Source organism: Protomyctophum bolini, assembly GCF_963924005.1.
Source record: "Protomyctophum bolini genome assembly, chromosome: 19".
NCBI lineage: Eukaryota > Metazoa > Chordata > Actinopteri > Myctophiformes > Myctophidae > Protomyctophum > Protomyctophum bolini.
Genome location: NC_137880.1, coordinates 35994449 through 36016778, shown reverse-complemented (window position 1 = coordinate 36016778; position 22330 = coordinate 35994449). Strand labels below are relative to the sequence as shown.

Genomic DNA, 22330 nt, shown 5'->3' with positions numbered 1-22330 from the left:
AGACAGTAATATTCTTTGCATGAGGTCCCGGTTCCGAGGCGGGAGTCGTCACTGCAGAGGATGAGAGGGGATGTTAGCATACGGTCAGAGCACAAGGTAAGTACAAAGTTGGGGCCTGAGACACCCGGTCTAGGCAGTCTACCAACTGGACCTTTGTATCACTCTTTCTCTTCTTCTTTTCCAGGTTCCAGAGGAGGCCAGGAGGCTCCCCCGGAGGTAGGTAAGGGGGTGCGTATCTTTCTCTATCCACAAGGCACAGAAGAGTACTTTAGAGTAGAAGTACTCGGATACGGGGTGGTGAGTAATTAGAGTAAAAGTACTTGGTATGGTACCGGGCGGGGATGGTACGGAGGGCCCCTTAGGCTCGGCCAACAGGAAGATACACAAGCATTTATATTCTTATTTCTCTCTATCTACTGGGTGGCCGTGTCGGTACGACAACGGCAGTCAGGGGGTTAACACAAAGTAAGCGCTCTAGTTTCTAACGGTCTTCTTTCACCGGGCCTGGCGGCGCAAGCCAACTTAAAGTCTCTTCAAGGGTGAAATAAACATAACACGGGCCTGTCTTCTTTCACAGGGTGTACGTGACACTTTATCTAGAGCCTGCTAGCTTCCATTAGTCTCTACGGGGTTATCTTCATTCAACAATCTTCAGTGTACAACACCACGGTGACACTCTTCATTCACAGTCTTCATTTAGCATCGACAGGGTGACTTCCTTCATTCACAATCTTCGTTATTATCCTTAGCTGCTCATTTGCCACTATGAGTGCCTCTTCTTAATAACACGGGTGATAGATAGTGAACGGTTTGTCTTACTGCGACCTTATGGAGCTGTGGGGCTGCCGTTTCCATACGGGGGTCCCGTCTTCCGCACTCGTCCCCGATACGAGCCAGGTGGGTCTCCAGTATGCATGCGGCTCTCCGTGTACACTTGTCTATGGGGGGCACACGCTCCTGCGTGTGCTTCCAGCCCCACTCCTACAAGCCTGGTGATGTGAGAATATAAGAGAGCAATTGAGTGGTGATACAAACGATCAAACAATAAACATAGTCCATACGTGAGAGTCCATAAGTGAGAGGAGTGTGGACTTACCATCCAACGCCGAGTGGACGGCATATGCTGCGCGAGCGTCTGTGTGTAGCAGGGATCTGATACTGCTAGGTGCGCAGGCTGTTTATAAAGGGCGCGGCTGACAGGCTGCGGCTGTCCTTAATTGCTAACCAGGGCGGCGGCCGGAATGAGGCGCAGCTGATTTAGAATTGCTCTGGGATAATACACTGAGTCTATGACACGGCCGTGGGCGTGCCTGGTTGTCATGGTAACTCGCCCCTCCCCCTGAGGTGAGACCTGACAGACTCCACACACTCCCCCCCTAAGTTTCTTGCTACCGCAAGGAGCTTGACTACTTCCCTCGTCTTCGTACAGTCTTGAGAGCGCGTCCGCGTGTTTCATCTTGGTCCCGGGCCGGTGCTCTATCTCGAACTTGTAGCTCTGGAGCTCGACGAACCAGCGGGTGACACGGTCGTTGCGGTCTTTGTTCGCCGCCATCCACTTGAGTGGCGCGTGGTCGGTCACGAGGGTGAACTGTCTGCCCCATAAGTAGTACCGGAGGTGATGGATGGCCCATTTCACGGCCAGGCACTCCTTCTCGACAGTGGAGTAGTTACGCTCGTGCTTCAGCAGCTTCCTGCTGATGTACAGTACGGGATGCTCATCTCCGTCTAGCGGCTGGGACAGGACAGCGCCGACCCCGGTGTTGGACGCATCCGTGGCGAGGATGAAGGGCCTTGTGAAGTCCGGCGCCACGAGCACCGGCTCGCTGCACAGGGCGGTCTTCAACGTGCGGAAGGCTTCGTCCGCCTCGTCCGTCCACTGGACGTGGTGGGGAAGGTTCTTCTTGGTCAAGTCGTGGAGGGGGGCCGCGATCGTGGCGAAGTTCTGGACGAACTTCTGGTAATAGGCGATCAGGCCGAGGAAGGACTTGACCTGCTTCTTGGTCACCGGGCGTGGCCAGGTCTGGATCTTCTCCACCTTCCTCGTCTGTGGTCGGATGCACCCTCGGCCGATGGTGTAGCCGAGGTAGTCCGTCTCGGTCCAACCAATGCGGCACTTCTTTGCGTTGGCGGTCAGGCCGGCCGCCCGTAGGGTGGCTAGGACTGTGTCGACCCGCTCCAGGTGCTGTCCCCAGGTGGCGCTGTGGATGATTACATCGTCCAGGTAGGCCGCCGCGAAGGCCTGGTGGGGTCGCAGTATCCGGTCCATCAGCCGTTGGAACGTGGCGGGGGCCCCGTGTACTCCGAAGGGCATCACTCGGTACTGGAAGAGTCCATCGGGAGTGATGAAGGCCGTCTTCTGCTTGGCTCTCTCCGTGAGGGGAACCTGCCAGTACCCTTTCGTCAGGTCGAGGGTACTGATGAACCGGGCGGGCCCCAGCCGGTCAATCAGCTCATCGACGCGGGCCATGGGATACGCGTCGAACACGGAGATCTCATTTAACTTCCGGAAATCATTGCAGAAGCGGAGTGTGCCGTCGGGTTTGGGGACAATCACGATCGGGCTCGACCAGGCACTGTGGGACTCCTCGATGACCCCCAGCTCGAGCATCTTCTGGACCTCTTCTCTGATTGCCTTCCTTCGTGCCTCCGGGATCCGGTACGGCCGTAGTCTCACTACCTGGCCGTTAGGGGTGTCAATGTCATGCTTTAGCACGGAGGTGTGGCCCGGTAACTCTGAGAATACGTCGCGGTTCCGATCGAGTAGCTCCCGCAAGTCCTGTGTCTGCTGGGGCGTCAGATCCTCACCAAGGGCCACGGCCGGGGCCTGCGGGGAGACAAAGGTTACTAAAGCGGGTAGGGGCACTTCCTCCGGCGTATGCCACCGTTTCAGTATGTTCACGTGGTAGATCTGGTGTCCGCGTCTTCTACCTGGCTGACTCACCCGGTAGTTCACGTCTCCTTTCCTCTCTACGACTTCATATGGGCCCTTCCATCGGGCCAGGAACTTACATTCGCTGGTGGGGACCAACACCAGCACTTTATCGCCGGGGGCGAACTCTCGGATCTTGGCACCCTTATTGTAGGTGCGCGCCTGGGCCGTCTGGGCTGCGGCCATGTGCTCTCTTACGATGGGCCAGATGCGTTTGGCGCGCTCCTGGAGCGCGTCGACGTGTTCGATGACGCTGCGGAGGGGGGACGGCTGGCTCTCCCAGGCTTCTTTAGCCAGGTCGAGGAGGCCACGCGGTTTCCTCCCGTACAGGAGCTCAAAGGGCGAAAACCCGGTTGACGCTTGGGGTACTTCGCGAATGGCGAAGAGTACAAACGGGATGAGGCGGTCCCAGTCTTTGGCGTCCTCTTCCGTGACGCGTTTTAACATTTTCTTTAGCGTTTGGTTGAACCGTTCGACCAAACCATCCGTCTCAGGGTGGTAGGCGGAGGTCCGTATACGCTTGACCTTCAGCCATTTATACAGGGATGCTAGGACTCTGGACATGAAGCACGTGCCCTGGTCGGTCAGGATTTCGTCCGCTATGCCGACGTGGCTGAATAGCATCAGCAGCTCGTGGGCGATGGCCCGGGCGTTGGCGGTGCGGAGGGGGATGGCCTCCGGATAGCGCGTCGCATAATCCATGATGACTAGGATGTACCGGTGGCCCCGGGCGGACTTAGGGAGGGGTCCGACAATATCCATGGCGATACGGGAGAACGGTACATCGATAATTGGCATTGGAATTAGGGGGCTATGGGGCACGCCGCGGGGGGCGGTTAGCTGACACTCGGCACAGGAGCGGCAAAACTCCTCAATGGCCTTCTTAACGCCTGGCCAATAGAAGCGGGCGGCGACCCGGTCGTAAGTCTTTTGTACGGCCAGGTGGGCCCCTAACTGGTGGGAGTGGGCGAGATACATTACTCGGGACACATACGGTTTGGGGACGAGTAATTGTTCGACGACCTCCCCAGCGGGGTCCTTGCAAGCGCGGTACAGCAAGTCGTGTTGGACGAAGAAGTGTGGGAAAGGTTTCTCACTCACCCCCGGGTTCAGCTTCCCGTCGACGGCCACGACGTTCCGCCTGGCGCCAGCCAGGTTGGGGTCGGCCCACTGAGCGGTGGCGAACGATCCTTGCCGCCGGGGGGGCGGCGCGTCTATTCTGGGGAACTCTAGGAAGGGGTCTTCACCGAGGGCCGGCGTGTCGTCGGCGTCGGAGGCCTCCGCTTCTTCCGGCCCGGGTTCTGGCTGGGGACTTCCTCGGCCGCTGCTGGTGGACGAGGTCCCGTCTTCGCGGAGGGCGGGGCAGGCGACGAGGGGTACGCTACTTCGGCGGCGTCGGCGGCGCCGCGTCCTGGGGGGCCCTCGTCGTCCCGGGTTCCAGTATTTCTCGAACAGCGGACAGTCCGTTCCGATCAAGAGGGGGACGGGGAGTTCGGGGACCACTCCGGCGGCGACCAACGCGGAGCCACGGGGGGTCTGTACGGTCACGTGGGCGACGGGGTACCGCCGGACATCTCCGTGGACACACGTGACCGGGATGGTGGGTCCATTGGTGGCGGAGGCGAGGTCACCCCGGACCAGCGTCACCACGCTGCCTGAGTCCAGCAAGGCATGGGTGTCGGTCCCATCAACCCGGGCGGGGAGGGTGGTCTGTCGTCGGCTCTCACTTCCGGTGTGGAGGCAGGGGCGGGGCCCTCTCATGCTGTCCGCGGAGGGCATGGAGACATCGGGGCCGGGGGGCCGCTCTGGGCAGGCCCAGGACAGGTGGTCCTCCCGATTACAGACGTAGCACCTGCGGATCCGCGGGCTGCGGTCGGGGGGGCCGGAGGCACGGGGCCGGACCGGGGCCGGCGGGGTCGGCGGGGCTGGTCGGCGTCGGTCTCGGCGGTCGTCTGTCTTGGGGACGGCGTCGCTCTTGGTCTGGCGGAGCATATCCGAGCAGACGTGGTGGTTCTCCAGGAGGGCGATCAGGGCGTCCACGGATGTGGGGCTGACTCGGGCAACATATTTCTTGGCGTCGGATGGCAGGGCGCGGACACACCGGTCTATGACTAATCTCTCAATCCACGGGGTCTCTCCGCCCGTGGTCAGCCAGCTCTGCGTCAGGCGGTAGAGGTCGGCGACCTGAGCGCGAGGGGGCTGGGCCTGCTGATAGGCCCACATGTGGTACCGCTGGGCCCGGGCGGGCAGGCTGTAGCCGAGGGTGGACAAGATGGCGGCCTTCAGCGTCTCGTAGTCTCGAGCGTCTCTGGCGGGAAGGTCCCGACATGCGCGTTGAGCCTCTCCCGAGAGGTAGGGCGCCAGTATGCCGGCCCAGTCGGCGGCGGGCCACTGCTCGCGGTCGGCGGTGCGTTCGAAGAGTTCGAGGTACGCCTCGATGTCATCCTCGGGGGTCTGCTTGGAGAGGACGGCGTTGGGGGTCCTGGGGACATCACCGTGTCGGTCTAGCCTGCGGACAACTTCACGCACAGCGTTCTGTAGTTCAGTCTGACTTCGGAGAAGGGCGGCCAATTCGGGGCTGGCCATGTTTAGGCGGTGGTTGAGATCAGATGAATACCCACATTCTCCACCATATGTGGGAGGTCGGGTGGGAAATACAACTCAGAGTGCAGTTTCAGGGGTTAGACACACGATGGCGCCCCTTGCTTTATTTCTCCAACAGGTTCAAACAAAGTCAGTTTTCACAAACAGAACTCAGACAGTAATATTCTTTGCATGAGGTCCCGGTTCCGAGGCGGGAGTCGTCACTGCAGAGGATGAGAGGGGATGTTAGCATACGGTCAGAGCACAAGGTAAGTACAAAGTTGGGGCCTGAGACACCCGGTCTAGGCAGTCTACCAACTGGACCTTTGTATCACTCTTTCTCTTCTTCTTTTCCAGGTTCCAGAGGAGGCCAGGAGGCTCCCCCGGAGGTAGGTAAGGGGGTGCGTATCTTTCTCTATCCACAAGGCACAGAAGAGTACTTTAGAGTAGAAGTACTCGGATACGGGGTGGTGAGTAATTAGAGTAAAAGTACTTGGTATGGTACCGGGCGGGGATGGTACGGAGGGCCCCTTAGGCTCGGCCAACAGGAAGATACACAAGCATTTATATTCTTATTTCTCTCTATCTACTGGGTGGCCGTGTCGGTACGACAACGGCAGTCAGGGGGTTAACACAAAGTAAGCGCTCTAGTTTCTAACGGTCTTCTTTCACCGGGCCTGGCGGCGCAAGCCAACTTAAAGTCTCTTCAAGGGTGAAATAAACATAACACGGGCCTGTCTTCTTTCACAGGGTGTACGTGACACTTTATCTAGAGCCTGCTAGCTTCCATTAGTCTCTACGGGGTTATCTTCATTCAACAATCTTCAGTGTACAACACCACGGTGACACTCTTCATTCACAGTCTTCATTTAGCATCGACAGGGTGACTTCCTTCATTCACAATCTTCGTTATTATCCTTAGCTGCTCATTTGCCACTATGAGTGCCTCTTCTTAATAACACGGGTGATAGATAGTGAACGGTTTGTCTTACTGCGACCTTATGGAGCTGTGGGGCTGCCGTTTCCATACGGGGGTCCCGTCTTCCGCACTCGTCCCCGATACGAGCCAGGTGGGTCTCCAGTATGCATGCGGCTCTCCGTGTACACTTGTCTATGGGGGGCACACGCTCCTGCGTGTGCTTCCAGCCCCACTCCTACAAGCCTGGTGATGTGAGAATATAAGAGAGCAATTGAGTGGTGATACAAACGATCAAACAATAAACATAGTCCATACGTGAGAGTCCATAAGTGAGAGGAGTGTGGACTTACCATCCAACGCCGAGTGGACGGCATATGCTGCGCGAGCGTCTGTGTGTAGCAGGGATCTGATACTGCTAGGTGCGCAGGCTGTTTATAAAGGGCGCGGCTGACAGGCTGCGGCTGTCCTTAATTGCTAACCAGGGCGGCGGCCGGAATGAGGCGCAGCTGATTTAGAATTGCTCTGGGATAATACACTGAGTCTATGACACGGCCGTGGGCGTGCCTGGTTGTCATGGTAACTCGCCCCTCCCCCTGAGGTGAGACCTGACAGACTCCACAATATATATATATATATATATATATATATATGAATATATACACACCAACATCCCTCCATCACTGATGAGAATATAAATGAAAACATCCTGCGTACATATAGTTTTGAAATCCCTCGTTGACTTAGATTGATTGAAAACTTTATTAAGAAGTTGCAAACAGCATAGCCTATATAGCAAGTAATCCTAAAGTAATCCTAAAGTAATCCTATGTAGCAAGTGATCCTAAATAATCCTATAGCAAGTGATCCTATAAAAGGCAATAAAATAAAGCCTTTATGATGGCTTAATTGTTTCCATTGTGGTCCTATTATATTATATGTATATATCTTTATATCTTTCAGTTTTATTTACACCCTCAAGACTTCATATAATAGTGCATAGTCACTTGTGATGACTGCAGTGAAATAACTGCTTCTTCTCTATAAGATGTGTAGCACATCTTCACTATATATATTATATATTTTGTAAAGGGTATCTAATTATACCTTACATCTCGTTTTGAGCTTGTAGATCGGCTATTTTTTGCTACGACATGCAGTCACATACAATGTGGCCCCTCTGGAGTGAGAGTGGAAATATATAGTGGCCCTCTGCATCTTCAAAGTTGCACACCCCTGGTATATAGTCTCTCTCTCTCTCTCTCTCTTTCTCTCTCTCTCTCTTTACCCCCCCCCCCCCCCCACACACACACACACACACACACACACACACACACACACACACACACACACACACACACACACTCCTTTCAAAATGCACGAGAGATACATTATGTCCCCGTATATTTTAAACACATGCAATACGCAGAGGAAAAACACACTTGAAGTGCACCACCGTTTTCTGTACATAACACATTCTTCTCTGCATGCCGTTATAGATTATGTGTGACATATTTGCTTTGGAGGAACATATAAATGCTCTTATCAACAGAACAGAGCAGGAGAGTAAAAGCCTATATAAATGAGCTCTTTTTTGGTTTGCGTAACGTATGAAATGCTTGTCCAAATAATGTATAAAACCCCAAACCGACGACGGACCAAGACAAACAAGAGATCAAAGACACAAATATATATCGGTATATCATCATAAGTATATATATATCCCCCTCGCATGGGAACCCTTACTCAATTCCACCGCACGCACGCACGCACAGACACACACTAGCCCATTCTGACCTGAGATCAGATTCATACGAGGTTTCCACTGGACACACACTGGTCTGATTAACCCATTCTGACCTGAGATCAGATTCTAAAAAATGTCAGTCGCTCTTCGATTTTTCAAAAATAGCAGACCTACAAGCTCGTAGCGCGCCACTCGGTGGCGCGCTATGAGCTTGTAGATCTGCTATTTTTCAATAGCTAAAGCATAACATGATGCTAACACCAAAATGGGTGCCCGGTCAGAATGGGCTAGTTATAAACATGCACAGATGTGCACAGAAGATACTAAACTACAGCTAGTGTTCAAAGCCTCTCCCATGTCGTCCATATATAAGCAGCACCTCCCTCCCTTCCTCGCGGGTCATTTTTTTGGTGAAAAGCGGAAACAACATCGTTGTCGAGCCTTCAAACCGAACGAAAGATATAGTCAATATAACTCTGTGTAAACTCTGTGAACCCCCGGAGGAGGGAGGGGGGGGTTACTGTGAGCCCTGCATCCCCTGCATGTCTGTCTGGTGTGGCTGGGAGGGAGGAGGGGGAGGAGGGGAGGGGGGGGGGGGAGGGGGAGGGGGGGAGGCCGCTGTTTAATCTGCTGCTACACAGGACAGGGATACAGTATATCTGACACCACTTTATTGGCTTACTCTTTAATGACTTCCTGCATACACACACAGAGAGAGAGAGAGAGAGAGAGAGAGAGAGAGAGAGAGAGAAAGAGAGAGAGATAGAGAGAGAGAGGGAGAGAGAGGAGAGAGAGAGAGAGAGAGAGAGAGAGAGTGGGGAACATTTACCTCCTTTGGTTGACGCATTTATATCTTTCAGTGTCTTATTGCGACCGCACGTCGCATTTACTATGAAATGGTACATTTGTGTCTGTCACATCAGTTTCCATACATGGGAAAAGCCCCCTGAAGCCAATAGGATGCCCTGCAGGTCTCGTGGAGAATCCCTGATAGAGTTATCTTGGTACACAGAAGTTGATCTATTGAAGATTCTGACCTTCAAAGTACATAATTTTTGGTTTTGATTGTATTGCTGTATTGTTGTATTGTTCTTTCTGCTTTGGCAATGTAAACGTATGTTTTCTCATGCCAATAAAGCCCAATGAATTGAATTGAATTGAATTGATAGTCATAGTAAAATGTGACCTGCTGTCGCAAATTAAGCCCATATATGGAGATCCCCGCATGACATCATCAATATTGGCCATGCAGCAACTCTTCATCTGACCTCAAACTTCCAACCCTTAGATCTCCATATATATATGATTATGTCAGAACCTGCTCTGACATTCCATATGTTGATCCTTCCCCCACCCATCCATCCTTCCTCTTCGACGTCTCCCTTTTGATTGATAGCTGTCCATTCAAACTTCAAACTCTAGACGGGCCTGCCCAAAAAGTTATTAGTGCAGCCGCGCCCGGCAGCTATATTATAGCACAGGCATCTCAAGGCTCGGCCCTCAACAAAACCTTTACACTCAAAGAGAATGTACCCACTATACCGTACATACCACCCTTAGATAGATCTCTATACTGTATGCTGAGCTGTTCTGACATTTCATAATATGTTGATCTGACCTCATCAAACCCTGTACGCTCAAGACACGCCTCCAAGGGCGAGGTCGGTTTATAAACACTTATTGTGAATGACTGTGAAGGAACTGCTTCTTCACTATATAGTATAAGATGCGTTGCACATACTAAGCTATATATATATATATATATATATATATAAATAAATCATATATATCCCATTCTGACCGGGAACCCGTTGTGGTGTCGGCATCATGTTATGCTTTAGCTATTGAAAAATAGCAGATCTACAAGCTCATAGCGCGCCACCGAGTGGCGCGCTACGAGCTTGTAGGTCTGCTATTTTTGAAAAATCGAAGAGCGACTGGACATTTTTTAGAATCTGATCTCAGGTCAGAATGGGTTGATCAGACCAGTGTGTGTGTCCAGTGGAAACCTCGTATGAATCTGATCTCAGGTCAGAATGGGATATAATATGATTGAATCTATTCCATGTCTTGTCTTTCTCCTTCTCATCCTCTCTCTCTCTCTCTCTCTCCCAGTTCTGGCTCAGATGGGGTTACTAATGAGCGAAGAACGCTCTGATGATGAAGCCTTTTTCCGAGAATCCTTTTCTCCCGAACGCCAGCGGCCTTTGGCTGACCCCCCAAGCAGACCATTAATTTAGATATCAGTGTTTGTTCGTGCTAGGCCTGTGCACGTGTGCACGTGTGTATGTATGCGCAAGCGTGTGTGTGTGTCCGCACATGTGCTCGTGTACGTCGTATGCGTGTGCTCGCACATGTGCGTGTGTCTTTTACGTTGCTCAACACACAAGTGGGAAATGTTTTGGGCTTGTTGTTACAGAGTATGACCTATAAGTCTTTTCTTGGGCTCTATAAGACGAGACGTGACATTTACAGAGCGTGCACGACGTGTGTGTGTGTGCGCTTCCGGGAAAAGAAATCCCTAATGAATGATACGCATCTGCAATACAAGACCATCTACTCCCTCCCAGACACTTCACAACAGAACCCCCCCCCCAAAACAAAGCACCCATGCATCCTTCCTGTCATCTCTCCACACCTCACCCCGTTCTGCCAGCCCAAAACATCCTTCTTTGTCAACACGTATACCTCCCACTCCATCTCGCCTTGCCCAACCCCTGTTGTATGGCCAAAACGTAGCTCAGTTAGGCGAGCCCCCGCCGCCCACGCTGCGGCGCACATCCATAACCGGCACACATGGACCTGGCCAAAGACCCACCAGGACACTTCATCAAGTCAACGCCACATGGCAAACTCCTCCTCCATAACCGGTACACATGGACCTGGCCAAAGACCCACCAGGACACTTCATCAAGTCAACGCCACAAGGCAACCTCCTCCTCCATAACCGGTACACATGGACCTGGCCAAAGCAAAGACCCACCAGGACACTTCATCAAGTCAACGCCACATGGCAACCTCCTCCTCCTCCTCTTCCAGATATACAGTAGAGCACACAGTGCATTAGCACTCACATAAGTATGCATGTACAACGTATCCTGTGACTATGATGCATGCTGATGCACAACTAATTTTCACCCCCACACTTGCGCTCTCTCTCACACACACACACACACACACACACACACACACACACACACACACACACACACGCACACACACACACGCACACGCACACGCATGCACACTATCTCAAAGAGCAACCAGGTGTGTAATTGCAGTGAGATCTGATAACCCGCTCCCTTCTCCTGCACTGACCACTACAACACCAATAGCCTAGCCTAGCGTGTGTGTGTGCGTGCGTGCGTACGTGCGTGCGCCTGTGCATGCGCACGTACATACTTGTGTGTGTGTGTGTGTGTGTGTGTGTGTGTGTGTGTGTGTGTGTGTCTCCATTTAGAAGCCTCCCTGACGTCAGATATACTTTGGGGCTGAACTCCTCCACTCTCTTCAGGCAGTTTGTTTTCAGAGTGCTCTGTTTTCTAGTGAGAGAGGAAGAGTCCACTCCACCAGGCTTACAGCAGGCCCTTCTCTATCCAAACACTGTCTGTCTGTCTGTCTGTCTGTCTGTCTGTCTGTCTGTCTGTCTGCCCGTCTGTCCCTTAACTTCTGCAGTGAGGCTCATATCACCAAGGATGGACCTAAATGTGTTGAAGAGTTTCCATATTCTCAAGGTCAGGTCAGGGTCACTGTGTTTGTTTGAGTCAATTCTAAACTGTAATTTTCTGGTGGATATAAAAGGCATTTGAGCAAATAATGCAACATGAAATATGATGAAAGAAGAGCAACAGCAACAACATATTTTTTGTCATATGCAAAATATTAAACAGACGTGCTCAAATGCCCAGCATACAGCAAAGTCTTAGATCACACGCACAGTATACTTTCAGATGTGCTAAAACATTCAAGATGTACGCCGTGTCCATAAACCGAGGTGTACAGTATGAGCATTGGAGACTTGGAGTGCCTTTATAAAAACATAAAAGGCCCTGAGACTGTGAGGTCGGGGGTTCGATCCCCGGCCGGGTCATATACCAAAGACTCTAAAAATAGATATTCCTGAATAACAGGGAATAATAACAGGTCTGTATATAACTCTGAGAGTGTTCCATTTGAACACTCTCAAGAGTTAAGGGGGTCCTTGCAAATAAAACATGTGAGAACCACTATATAGTCCACTATAGTGGACTCCTAATATGCCATAGAGTCATACTAAACAATTGCCATATACTTATTCTGAAGAAAACCTGGAGATTGACATTCAGTGAGTGGGTGTTATATGATCAAAATAGGAACATTATAATGGTGTGTAAAACAGAAACATCTAAAATGTTGCCACGTACACACGTGTCTGTGTCTGTGTACGTACGGACATGTTGGCGAGCCCTGCTCATATTCCAGGTATACTGTAGCTATCGCAGGGAGATCTCATATCTTTAATCCATTTTGGCCGGGAACCCCAATTGGTGTTAGCATTATGTTATGCTTTAGCTATTGAAAAATAGCAGACCTACAAGCTCATAGCGCGCCACCGAGTGGCGCGCTACGAGCTTGTAGGTCTGCTATTTTTGAAAAATCGAAGAACGACTGACATTTTTAGAATCTGATCTCAGGTCAGAATGGGGTTAATCAGACCAGTGTGTGTCCAGTGGAAACCTCGTATGAATCTGATCTCAGGTCAGAATGGGTTAATGTATCATTACGGGGGAGTGGAATTGCACCGAGATAATGCTCGCTCACAACGATGTCATCATTTCTGCGGCCAGTCTAAACATGGCTCAGCGAGGGGACCCCATAATATTTGCACAGGTGTGTTAATGTTAGGCCAGTAAATCTGGCCGAGGTGAGTGTTGGACTGAGTGTCTCACTGTCATGTCGGCTAATCTTCATCACCGCGCGGCCGCGGTGTGTGTGGCGGGATTCTCAGGGATACTCAGGCCTAGTCCTTTTCCTTTGGTGTGTTATTATGTCAAACACTTTTTTGTAACTCGAGCCTAATTTATACCAACCCCTATGGCTTCGCCGAAAATAAGTAACGAGCGTTCGTTTCAGGGAAGGGACAGGACAGGACAGCCATTTGATGAAGTTTAAAGTAACCTGTCTAATGTATTTTAGGAAATTGATAACTCATGCATGCGTTGCCTTTCAATGTCCCCTATATGTCTATGTGCATATGTACTGTACATGATGTGTCTGCCCTGCAGTATAAGAGTATGCCCGTACACATACTGCCCTACTAACTACTGTACATATTTATATTTATGTATGCATGTGAGTGCTCTTAACCGGTTCAGGACGGGAAACCCCTTTTGCTGTTTTAACCCATTCTGACCTGAGATCAGATTCATACGAGGTTTCCACTGGACACACACTGGTCTGATTAACCCATTCTGACCTGAGATCAGATTCTAAAAATGTCAGTCGTTCTTCGATTTTTCAAAAATAGCAGACCTACAAGCTCGTAGCGCGCCACTCGGTGGCGCGCTATGAGCTTGTAGATCTGCTATTTTTCAATAGCTAAAGCATAACATGATGCTATAACACCATAATGGGTTCCCGTTCAGAATGGGTTAAGCATTATATGTTATACGGTACTTTAGCTATTGCAAAACAGCAGATCTACAAGCTCATAGCTTGTAGATATGCTATGTTTGAAAGATCGTCAACATGTGGTGCAAACCTTTGAATATATATTCTTTCAGAGCGAAGAAGTTTTTAACTCAAATCTTTGCTTCGGCATGGGAGGGTCCATATTTTCAGATGGGGGTCGGTGGCCAATTACATATAATATTTGGGGTCCTTGACATGAAATATTGAGCACCACCGATAGAGAAACACATAGTATTTCAGAAAATTGACGCTTTTTAGAATTTTTCGACGTCAAAATGCCTAAATGTGTTAAAACGGAGATGCGGCACCCTCCACGTGAGGCCAGTGCACCGGGCCCTCCTGCCCGCATGCTCTCCCCTGAGGCCTGCATGGCTGCCTGGTCCCGACCGCAGTACCAACAGGGTTAGCTCTGGTCCAACAAGAGCACACATGTTACAAACACAACTCTGTATGATGGAATGCCATGGGTGAGCCAGAAAATAGCAGCCAGGAGAATGAGACTAGCAGGACACTGCCAAAGACACCAAGAGCTGCCAGCCAGCAAACTAGTGTTGTGGGAACCAACACACGGGCACCGGTCACGAGGACGTCCCACGCTGACATATGTGGATGTACTCAAGAACGACGCAGGAGCGCAAAGTACCAACGAACTGGCCAGATGTATGGAGAACCGGGATGACTGGAAACGACGATGGAGGGCTCGTCTGAGGACGACCTAGAGAGATACTCACTCCATAGCCTTACTGCTTCCATTCTGCCCTGCAGTGCAGAATCGAAGCAGTATATGGACCAGAGCTAGAACAGGGTCAGATGTAAACAGGCCCGGTCTTTCCCACGTCTCTGTTTACACAGGGAGACCCCGGAGCAGCGCTGCCAGAGAGCACACATAGCTTCCCTCCGCTCCGCATGCACCCGCCAGCTCACACACGCCATCCATCTCTGTCACTCACCAAAGAAACACTTGCAAAACGCACACGCATACATACATGGGCATGTGCACACGTGTGCATGAAGTGCACGAATGTGCATCGGCGTACGTACACGATGCGGCATGTATGTGTGTGTGTGTGTGTGTGTGTGTGTGTGTACACACACGTCCGTGCATGCAGCCCGGGCTGCAGGTGCGCACTCACTCAGTGTCGTCCCACTCGGTGTTGGACGTCGGTGTTTTCTCTCACTCTCTACATCGTGTCTCTCTCGTCTTATCACCTTTTATCCTACAGGCCCCCGCGTTCATTTGTCCTTTCCTTATCGCTCTTATCAGTTGCTTTAACAAAACAAATCTATAGACTGTGAAGACTAAAAGGTGATCAGGGCCTTTGTGACGGGATCCAAGACTTTGAAATAACACATGCCTGTGTGGATATTACTATAACTCAGTGTTCTTTTCACTTTTCACTATTCAAGTCACTTCTCAAAACACACTTTAGACTTGGCTTGTCATCCTTATTAGATTTTATTACTATTTTATTATTTATATTGTGAATGTGTGTGATATAATCATCAAACCAGGAAGTTATGCAGGAACGCCTACTGAGTGCCAAAACACTAGCCTGGTAAATAAACCAAAACACTACTTTCTGGCCTTTGACAGCCCATCTATCCACACAGAAAAGTCCATTGTGATTACATTAAACGACGTTCTGCCATTGACTTTATGCACTTTGTGCATACCCTCCTTAGCCTGGGTTATTGCACTGGCACTTTTTCGATCAACGTGTTGAGGTTTCGGTATACCCATGCAGCAGCATTGGCCGTAATTTGGTCAACCCTAAAAAAGCACACACATAACCAGTACACATGGACGGGGCAAAAGGCCTTCACAATGCTTTATCAACTCAACCCCCCCTCCTCAAAACATACAGTACAGGGGGTTAGTTATGCATGTACTGTATAACACATTGACAATGATGCATGCTGATACATAACACAAGTAACCTTCACTTCATGCAACTCTCCATTTCCCTCCCTAAACCAAAGCCCTCACCCTCCCTCCTTCCCCCTCTCCCTCCCTGTCTCCTTACCTCTCGTACAGTGGAAAACATTGCTCATATAGAGTTCTCAACCGGCCCCTTAACTGGGCCCTAATTAACATACATTTTAGGTCCTATACCGGCCTTAAAACGTCGAGTTGGGTTTGGAACATCGCTGATTTGCGCACATTTCCTTGAAATCAGGTTTTTTAAGGCCATCATACCCATTTATGAGCCCCCATTTATCATCACTACACACGGCAGAGACTTTCAAAAAGACTTTCAACCTCGTAAGTCTTAAGTCCATTTTTAAACAGGCCTGTGATGTCCTCCCAGCATAAACAGAACGCTGGGGTCCTGACAAACACGACCAGTTTTACAGGCAGTGTTGAGGTCAGCCCAGCAGCACAGTGCTGCAGTGCTGCGGATTAGATACACACAGAGGACTCAAGCCCTCAAATAAAGTGCCGTGTACTAAAGATTGATTTATGTGAGCTTGTAGATCTTCTATTTTAGGCAACCGACACGTCACATGATGGTGATGGAGTATATTATTGCGAACGCAGTGATTGCGAACGCAGTGAGCACTAACTATGAGACCTAGCAGATCATGTCTGTCTGTCTGTCTGTGTGTCTGTCCCGCTGTTACGTCACCATGACTCAGCCGTGACGTAACAGCGGGACGGACACACAGACACACGGACAGACAGACAGACATGATCTGCTAGGTCTCATAGTTAGTGCTCACTGCGTTCGCAATAAGGAGTCCCCAAAGCAGCTATACGTCCAAAACCCAAATATGTACGAGCTGCGTTCGCTTCCCGTGTTTGAGCGTCTTACTTGTAAGCGTTTTTTGGAAAGCAGCAAGTATACCCTATTACCCTATATACGCAGAGATACAGCAAGAGATCAGAAAGAGCGTAGGCCTACATGTTACCAACAATACCCTGTATGAGGGAATACCAAGGGTGATCCACAAAGTAGCAGGAGGAGAATGAGAATATAGCCCCACTGCCAAAGACATCAAGAACTGCCCGCCAGCAAAGTATATAGTGCTGTGGGAACCAACACATGGGCATCGATCAAGAGGAGTAGAGGACGTCCCACATTAACATATGTGTGGATGTACTCGAGAAAGACGCAGGAGCGCAAAGCACCTTAACGAGCTGGTCGGATGTACATGGAGAACCGGGATGACTGGAATCAACGATGGAGGCCTCGCCTCAGGCGAGAATGGTAAATGGCGCATTTATATAGCGCCTTTATCCAAGGCGTTTAACAGAGATTGTGCATTACTTTCACCCATTCCCACACACATTCATATTACACCGATGGCAGCGGAAACCATGCAAGGCACCAACCAGCACATCAGGAGCAGTTGGGGGTTCAGTGTCTTGCTCAAGGACACTTCGACACTGACTCTGGGGGAGCCCGGGTGAGAAATCCGGCCACTCTACCCCTGAGCCACCGCCACCGCCAACCTAGCGAGAGAGATACTGGTAGTTGTGGGTTCACTTCACTTAGAATACTCGTACATACTGTACGTACACACACACACACACACACACACACACACACACACACACACACACACACAGAGAGGCCAGAGAGGGGGGCTTGTACAGTACACTACAGTTGAGTACAGCACCACTCACTTCAGACGGGTCAGATTTATTTTCTAGGACGCTATAGGCCTACAGATCGGTCCATCCAAGAACCTGCAGTGTTGTTTATATTTGGCAAGTTGATTGAGGGTATAACATTTCTAGATTATTTCCTGCAAGTTTGACCTAATTCTGGTAAATAAAAGCATATAACGTCAACATCATATGCGCTGCAATTCATATTGAAACATATATTCTCTCTCTCCTCTCAGTGCCACACACACACACACACACACACACACACACACACACACGCACGCCAATTTCCAAATACAAATACACTCCCCCTTTTTCTTTTCCGACTTTCTCTCTCACACACACACACACAAACACTCGAGTCAGTGAAGAGGTTATGCGGTGATGGAGCTTCTATTTACTCTCCGAATATGTGGATCTATTAGCCTGTGAGTGCTCACATCTGTGTGTTTACGCGCCGCGTCTTATGAGCTAATGTGAAGAAGGGCATTGTTCCCCTGGGAAGAGAGAGCGTCTCCCAGCGATGTGCAACCCAACAAGACTGTAAACACACTCCAAAGGGCCCGGCCGGGCTCCTACGTCGGTCAGCCGGCCCCACCGACAACAAGCACACACGCACACACACACACACACACACACACGCACACACACACACACACACACACACACACACACACACACACACACACAGAGAGACACACGCACACAGACACACACACACACACATGTGCGCGCGCAGAGACCATCGTTGCTAGTGGTCCCGACATTTGCTAACCTGTTCTAAATCTGCAGCTTTATAGTAAACATCTCGGGACATCTGAACGGGGCTCTCAGTGGGGGAAACGGACGTGATTTACAGGGCTATATTTTAACCCATTTTGACCTGGGAACGATTCTGCAAATGTCTTGTCTAAATCCTGACTGTTTTCTTGAAAAAGCAGTTTTTCCATGTCAGTCTTTCTCAAACACTTTCATGTCACTTTTTCACGATTCTTCAAAAATAGCAGACCTACACAAGCTCATGAGCTACACAAGCCCCCTATGAGCTTGTGTAGGTCTTGTGTAGCTTGTAGATCTGCTATTTTTCAATAGCTAAAGCATAACATAATGCTAACACAAAAATGGGTTCCCGCCCAAAATGGCTTAACTGAGGAGGACAATCCCGGGAGGGTTTCAGTGAGACGGAGGAGAGACAATCTGGTAACCAGGGGAGGGAAGAGCACAAACAACACGGGGAAACTGAATCATTAAAAAGTTATTTTGCTGTTTTGTTTGGGCGCGGGCCAAGCGTGAGAACGACATGCACTGCAGTGTGTGTTCACGGAGGTCAGAGAGAAGAGGGGTGGGTTATTATTATCATGCCATGAAACACACTGTAAAATACTGGGTTGTAAAGTTTAACTCTGGGATTGCTACAGATGTAACCGAATGGGCCCATTTGTAGTAAAAAAACCAAGGATTTTTACTTTACACACACGCACGCACGCACGCACAGTCGCACACACACACACACACACACACACACACACACACACACACACACACACACACACACACACACACAATAAAGGTAAACACACACATGCACACCCATCTGTATGTTTAGTTTAAGCTCCTCGTATATCTTTCCTTATATCTTATATCATTTTTAAAGGTTTACGTTGGAGATGCAAACAGTGTTGTGCTAAAGCTATACACAAGTCACTGTGAAGTCAAATGAATTTAAGACAATATACAGATAAATAGGCAGGAGACCAATATTAATGAGGTGCTAAAGGCCGGCCCTAAGGCGATGAAAAAGAAGAAAAAGGGCCGCACACTCATAGCCACGATGCAGGAAGTTTATCAACAGAAACCATGTTTTTCGACCTGTAAGGTCTTCTTCAGGGAAAGACATGCAGCCTTGTGAGAGTTCAGTATAAAAGATGATGTACATCAGTTTATGGAAAGGCATTTGCAAGACATTGATTTTCTGAAATGCAAATAAAAGTAGTCCCATATTTCATGGAACTTTCCTTTGACATTGCTCCTTTGACATTTCTCCTGCCTTGAGTATTTGCAGTTTCAGTTTTTTGAAAATTCATGGAGAAGGCATGGCAGTTCCGTTGGAGAACGATGTATCCATGAGTAACTGTCTATTTGTGAATATGTATCATTATATATGTACAATTTTGTGAGTGTCTTGTAAGCCCGTGCGGGCTGGGCATCTTATGATGTACAGTAGGTCACTTTAATAAGAAAATCTATATCTATCTATCTATCTATCTTCAGTCCTAAGTTGGGTCCAGTCTGTGAGCTCTGGCGTAGTCGAGCTCTTCCAGTTTCTCAGTATCAACCCGGCTGCAGTGATAGTCACACTAATGCACATTGTGCCTTGGTTGGTCTAACTAACACACAAATCTAAAACACACATTATTCAGTTTATTAACGGCAACATGCCTTTCGGCCTGCCATGTTTATATAATCCGCTGTAGTGGAGCGTCGCAGTCCCGCCCCCTTTCATGACGACACCAGGCCCAGGAAATAATTCCCAGTGCATTTTTCCCCATAGACATTTCTAAAAGTATTTATTTAAAGACCTTTTTAAGCGTCGTACAACGCCAACTCGAGTCGTGACAAATCATGACAACAAACACAATATTTTGGACCAAACAAATAATTACAAAGAAGAACAACAAGAAAAAAAAGTGTTGTAACCTACCGTTTGTTTTTTTTTCTTTCGAATTATTTGTTCAGCCCGAAAAAATTGTGTTTGTTGTCATGATTTCTCACAACTCAAGTTGGCTTTGTATGACGCTTCAAAGGTCTTTAAATAAATACTTTTTGAAATGATGAAAATGAACGGGGTATCATTTCCTGGGCCCTGTATAGGGGCGGGACTGCGACGCTCTGTTGTTGAACCTATATAAATTGAACAAAAACCCACAAAATCGTCCCAGGGTTTAATTCATGCCCCATTTGTTATGATCTGACTGTGAACTGTGTACTGTTACCCTTATTTTGTAGTGTGTCTTAGTATTTCCGGTTTTGCCTAGCTGTTGCCTGTCTTGTCTCGCCTCTTTCCCTGTTACACACCTGTCTCCATTTCTGTCGTTAGCCTGCAGTTGCCTGATTACACTCACCTGTGTTTTGTAGTCTATAAGTACTGGACTCATTCTGCTCTCACACTGCCAGATCAAAGTTGATGTTACTTTGTGTTCCTGCCTGTTTTGTCCTGCATGCTGTTGCCTCGTCATGTAAGCTGTTATGTTTTTTGCTCTAATAAATACTGGACTTTACCTGCCTGCCTGCTTGTTCTGCATCTGGGTCCACAACCTGACACACATCGTAACACCATTAATTAAAGAGGCCTTTTAAACCAGTGCATCCACAAAAGCCCGGGAACACTGGAGTCCATTCACTAAAGTCATTCATGACTCAGCCAGAAGGAGAGCGGCTGTGAATTGTCTCATTGATAACACAAACATCTCCCTGCCTATCCCCTCCCTCCTCCTATCTTCACTCCCGTCTCCTCCCAGTCTTCTGTAACCTGTCCAGAATAGCCCTGGATGTGTGGAGCATAGTCACTGACCAGATGTGCTCCATGTTGCTTAGAAATGCTACTAATCCACCGAGCTCGCATGGCAGTTGGACTGTAAACAATGAAACAAGCTACACACTGTTGTCTGGGGACAAAGGGTGTTAAAATGAGCCTGTTAAGTGTAGTATTGGCAGACACATGAATGTTATGAAGAGCTTGTTGGACACTGACATGGGCCGTAGTGTCGAAAAAACCCTTTTGACAACATCTCAGTCTAATTGACCTAACCTTGTCTAATTCATTCATTCATTTACTCAGAATGTAAGAGGACTTATATAAGACATGATGCAGGGCTGGGCTGGGTAGACTGAGAGTCTGAGATGATCTTTGCCGAATCTCTCTCCTTCCTTCCTTCCGTCCGTCCGTCTGTCTGTGTCTGTCTGTCTGTCTGTCCGTCCGTCTGTCTGTGTCTTTAAACTTGAAGGTCTATGACACACGGTTTCTAAGGGGTAGTGCTTCGATGGGATGAGCAGATCATGCATGGAAAAAAGATCTTAATCATGTTCCACATTGACCTTTTACAGTAATAAGTAGGTCTCTACTGACCTGGTATGTTGTAAGACATGGAGACTGGAGTCCACGCCTCCCCAGTGTGGCTGGTCCGATCAGAGCAGCTCACCTCGGGCACATCACTCACTCCCACACTCTCTCCCTCATGCTTCCACTGGCCAATACTGGTTTTCACACGTCCCACTGGCTACCAATAAACAGACAATTTGTAACAAGGGAAATTGTCACCACAAATGCCCCAAAATATGCAATTCCCCAGTCAAGAACATGTCATCACCTATATCCCTCATCCCTAATAGACATAGTATTTTTGAGTGGTGCAACCACTCCTACATCCAGCAATGTCCGTGTACCTGTTTGTTTGTGATGTATAGGTCTATGAGCATGAGTGGTGTGTTTTTATTATTATTGTGTGGGTGAAATGTTTTTTAATCTCCTTTTGATGTTCATCATCCATGTGATGATTACAGTCAGGGGTTCATCAACATGTCTGCACACGGACGTATAGCAAAGACTTCATCTTGTCCGTGGGAACTTTCAGTTTTTAGTTTTTACACACCATTATTATTTATAATGTTCTTATTTTGATCATGAGACCCAATTATACTGAATGTCAGTGTCCTGGTTTTCTTCAGAATATGTTTAGTACAACACTATGAATGTAGTATCGGTTCTCAAATCATTTATTTGCCAATAAATATTCCCTGTAACTCTGAGAGTGAACAAATGGTAACCTGTTCACGCTCAGAGTTACAGACCTGTTATATGGTCATTCAGCGCTA

At 49.0% G+C, this 22330-nt stretch overlaps 1 protein-coding gene across 1 annotated transcript in view; it reads left to right on the top strand.

Moving 5' to 3' along the window:
• ccm2 (CCM2 scaffold protein) overlaps positions 1–22330 on the top strand; it is a 421717-nt gene that overhangs the window by 288016 nt on the left and 111371 nt on the right. The gene's annotated exons all lie outside the window — the stretch shown is intronic.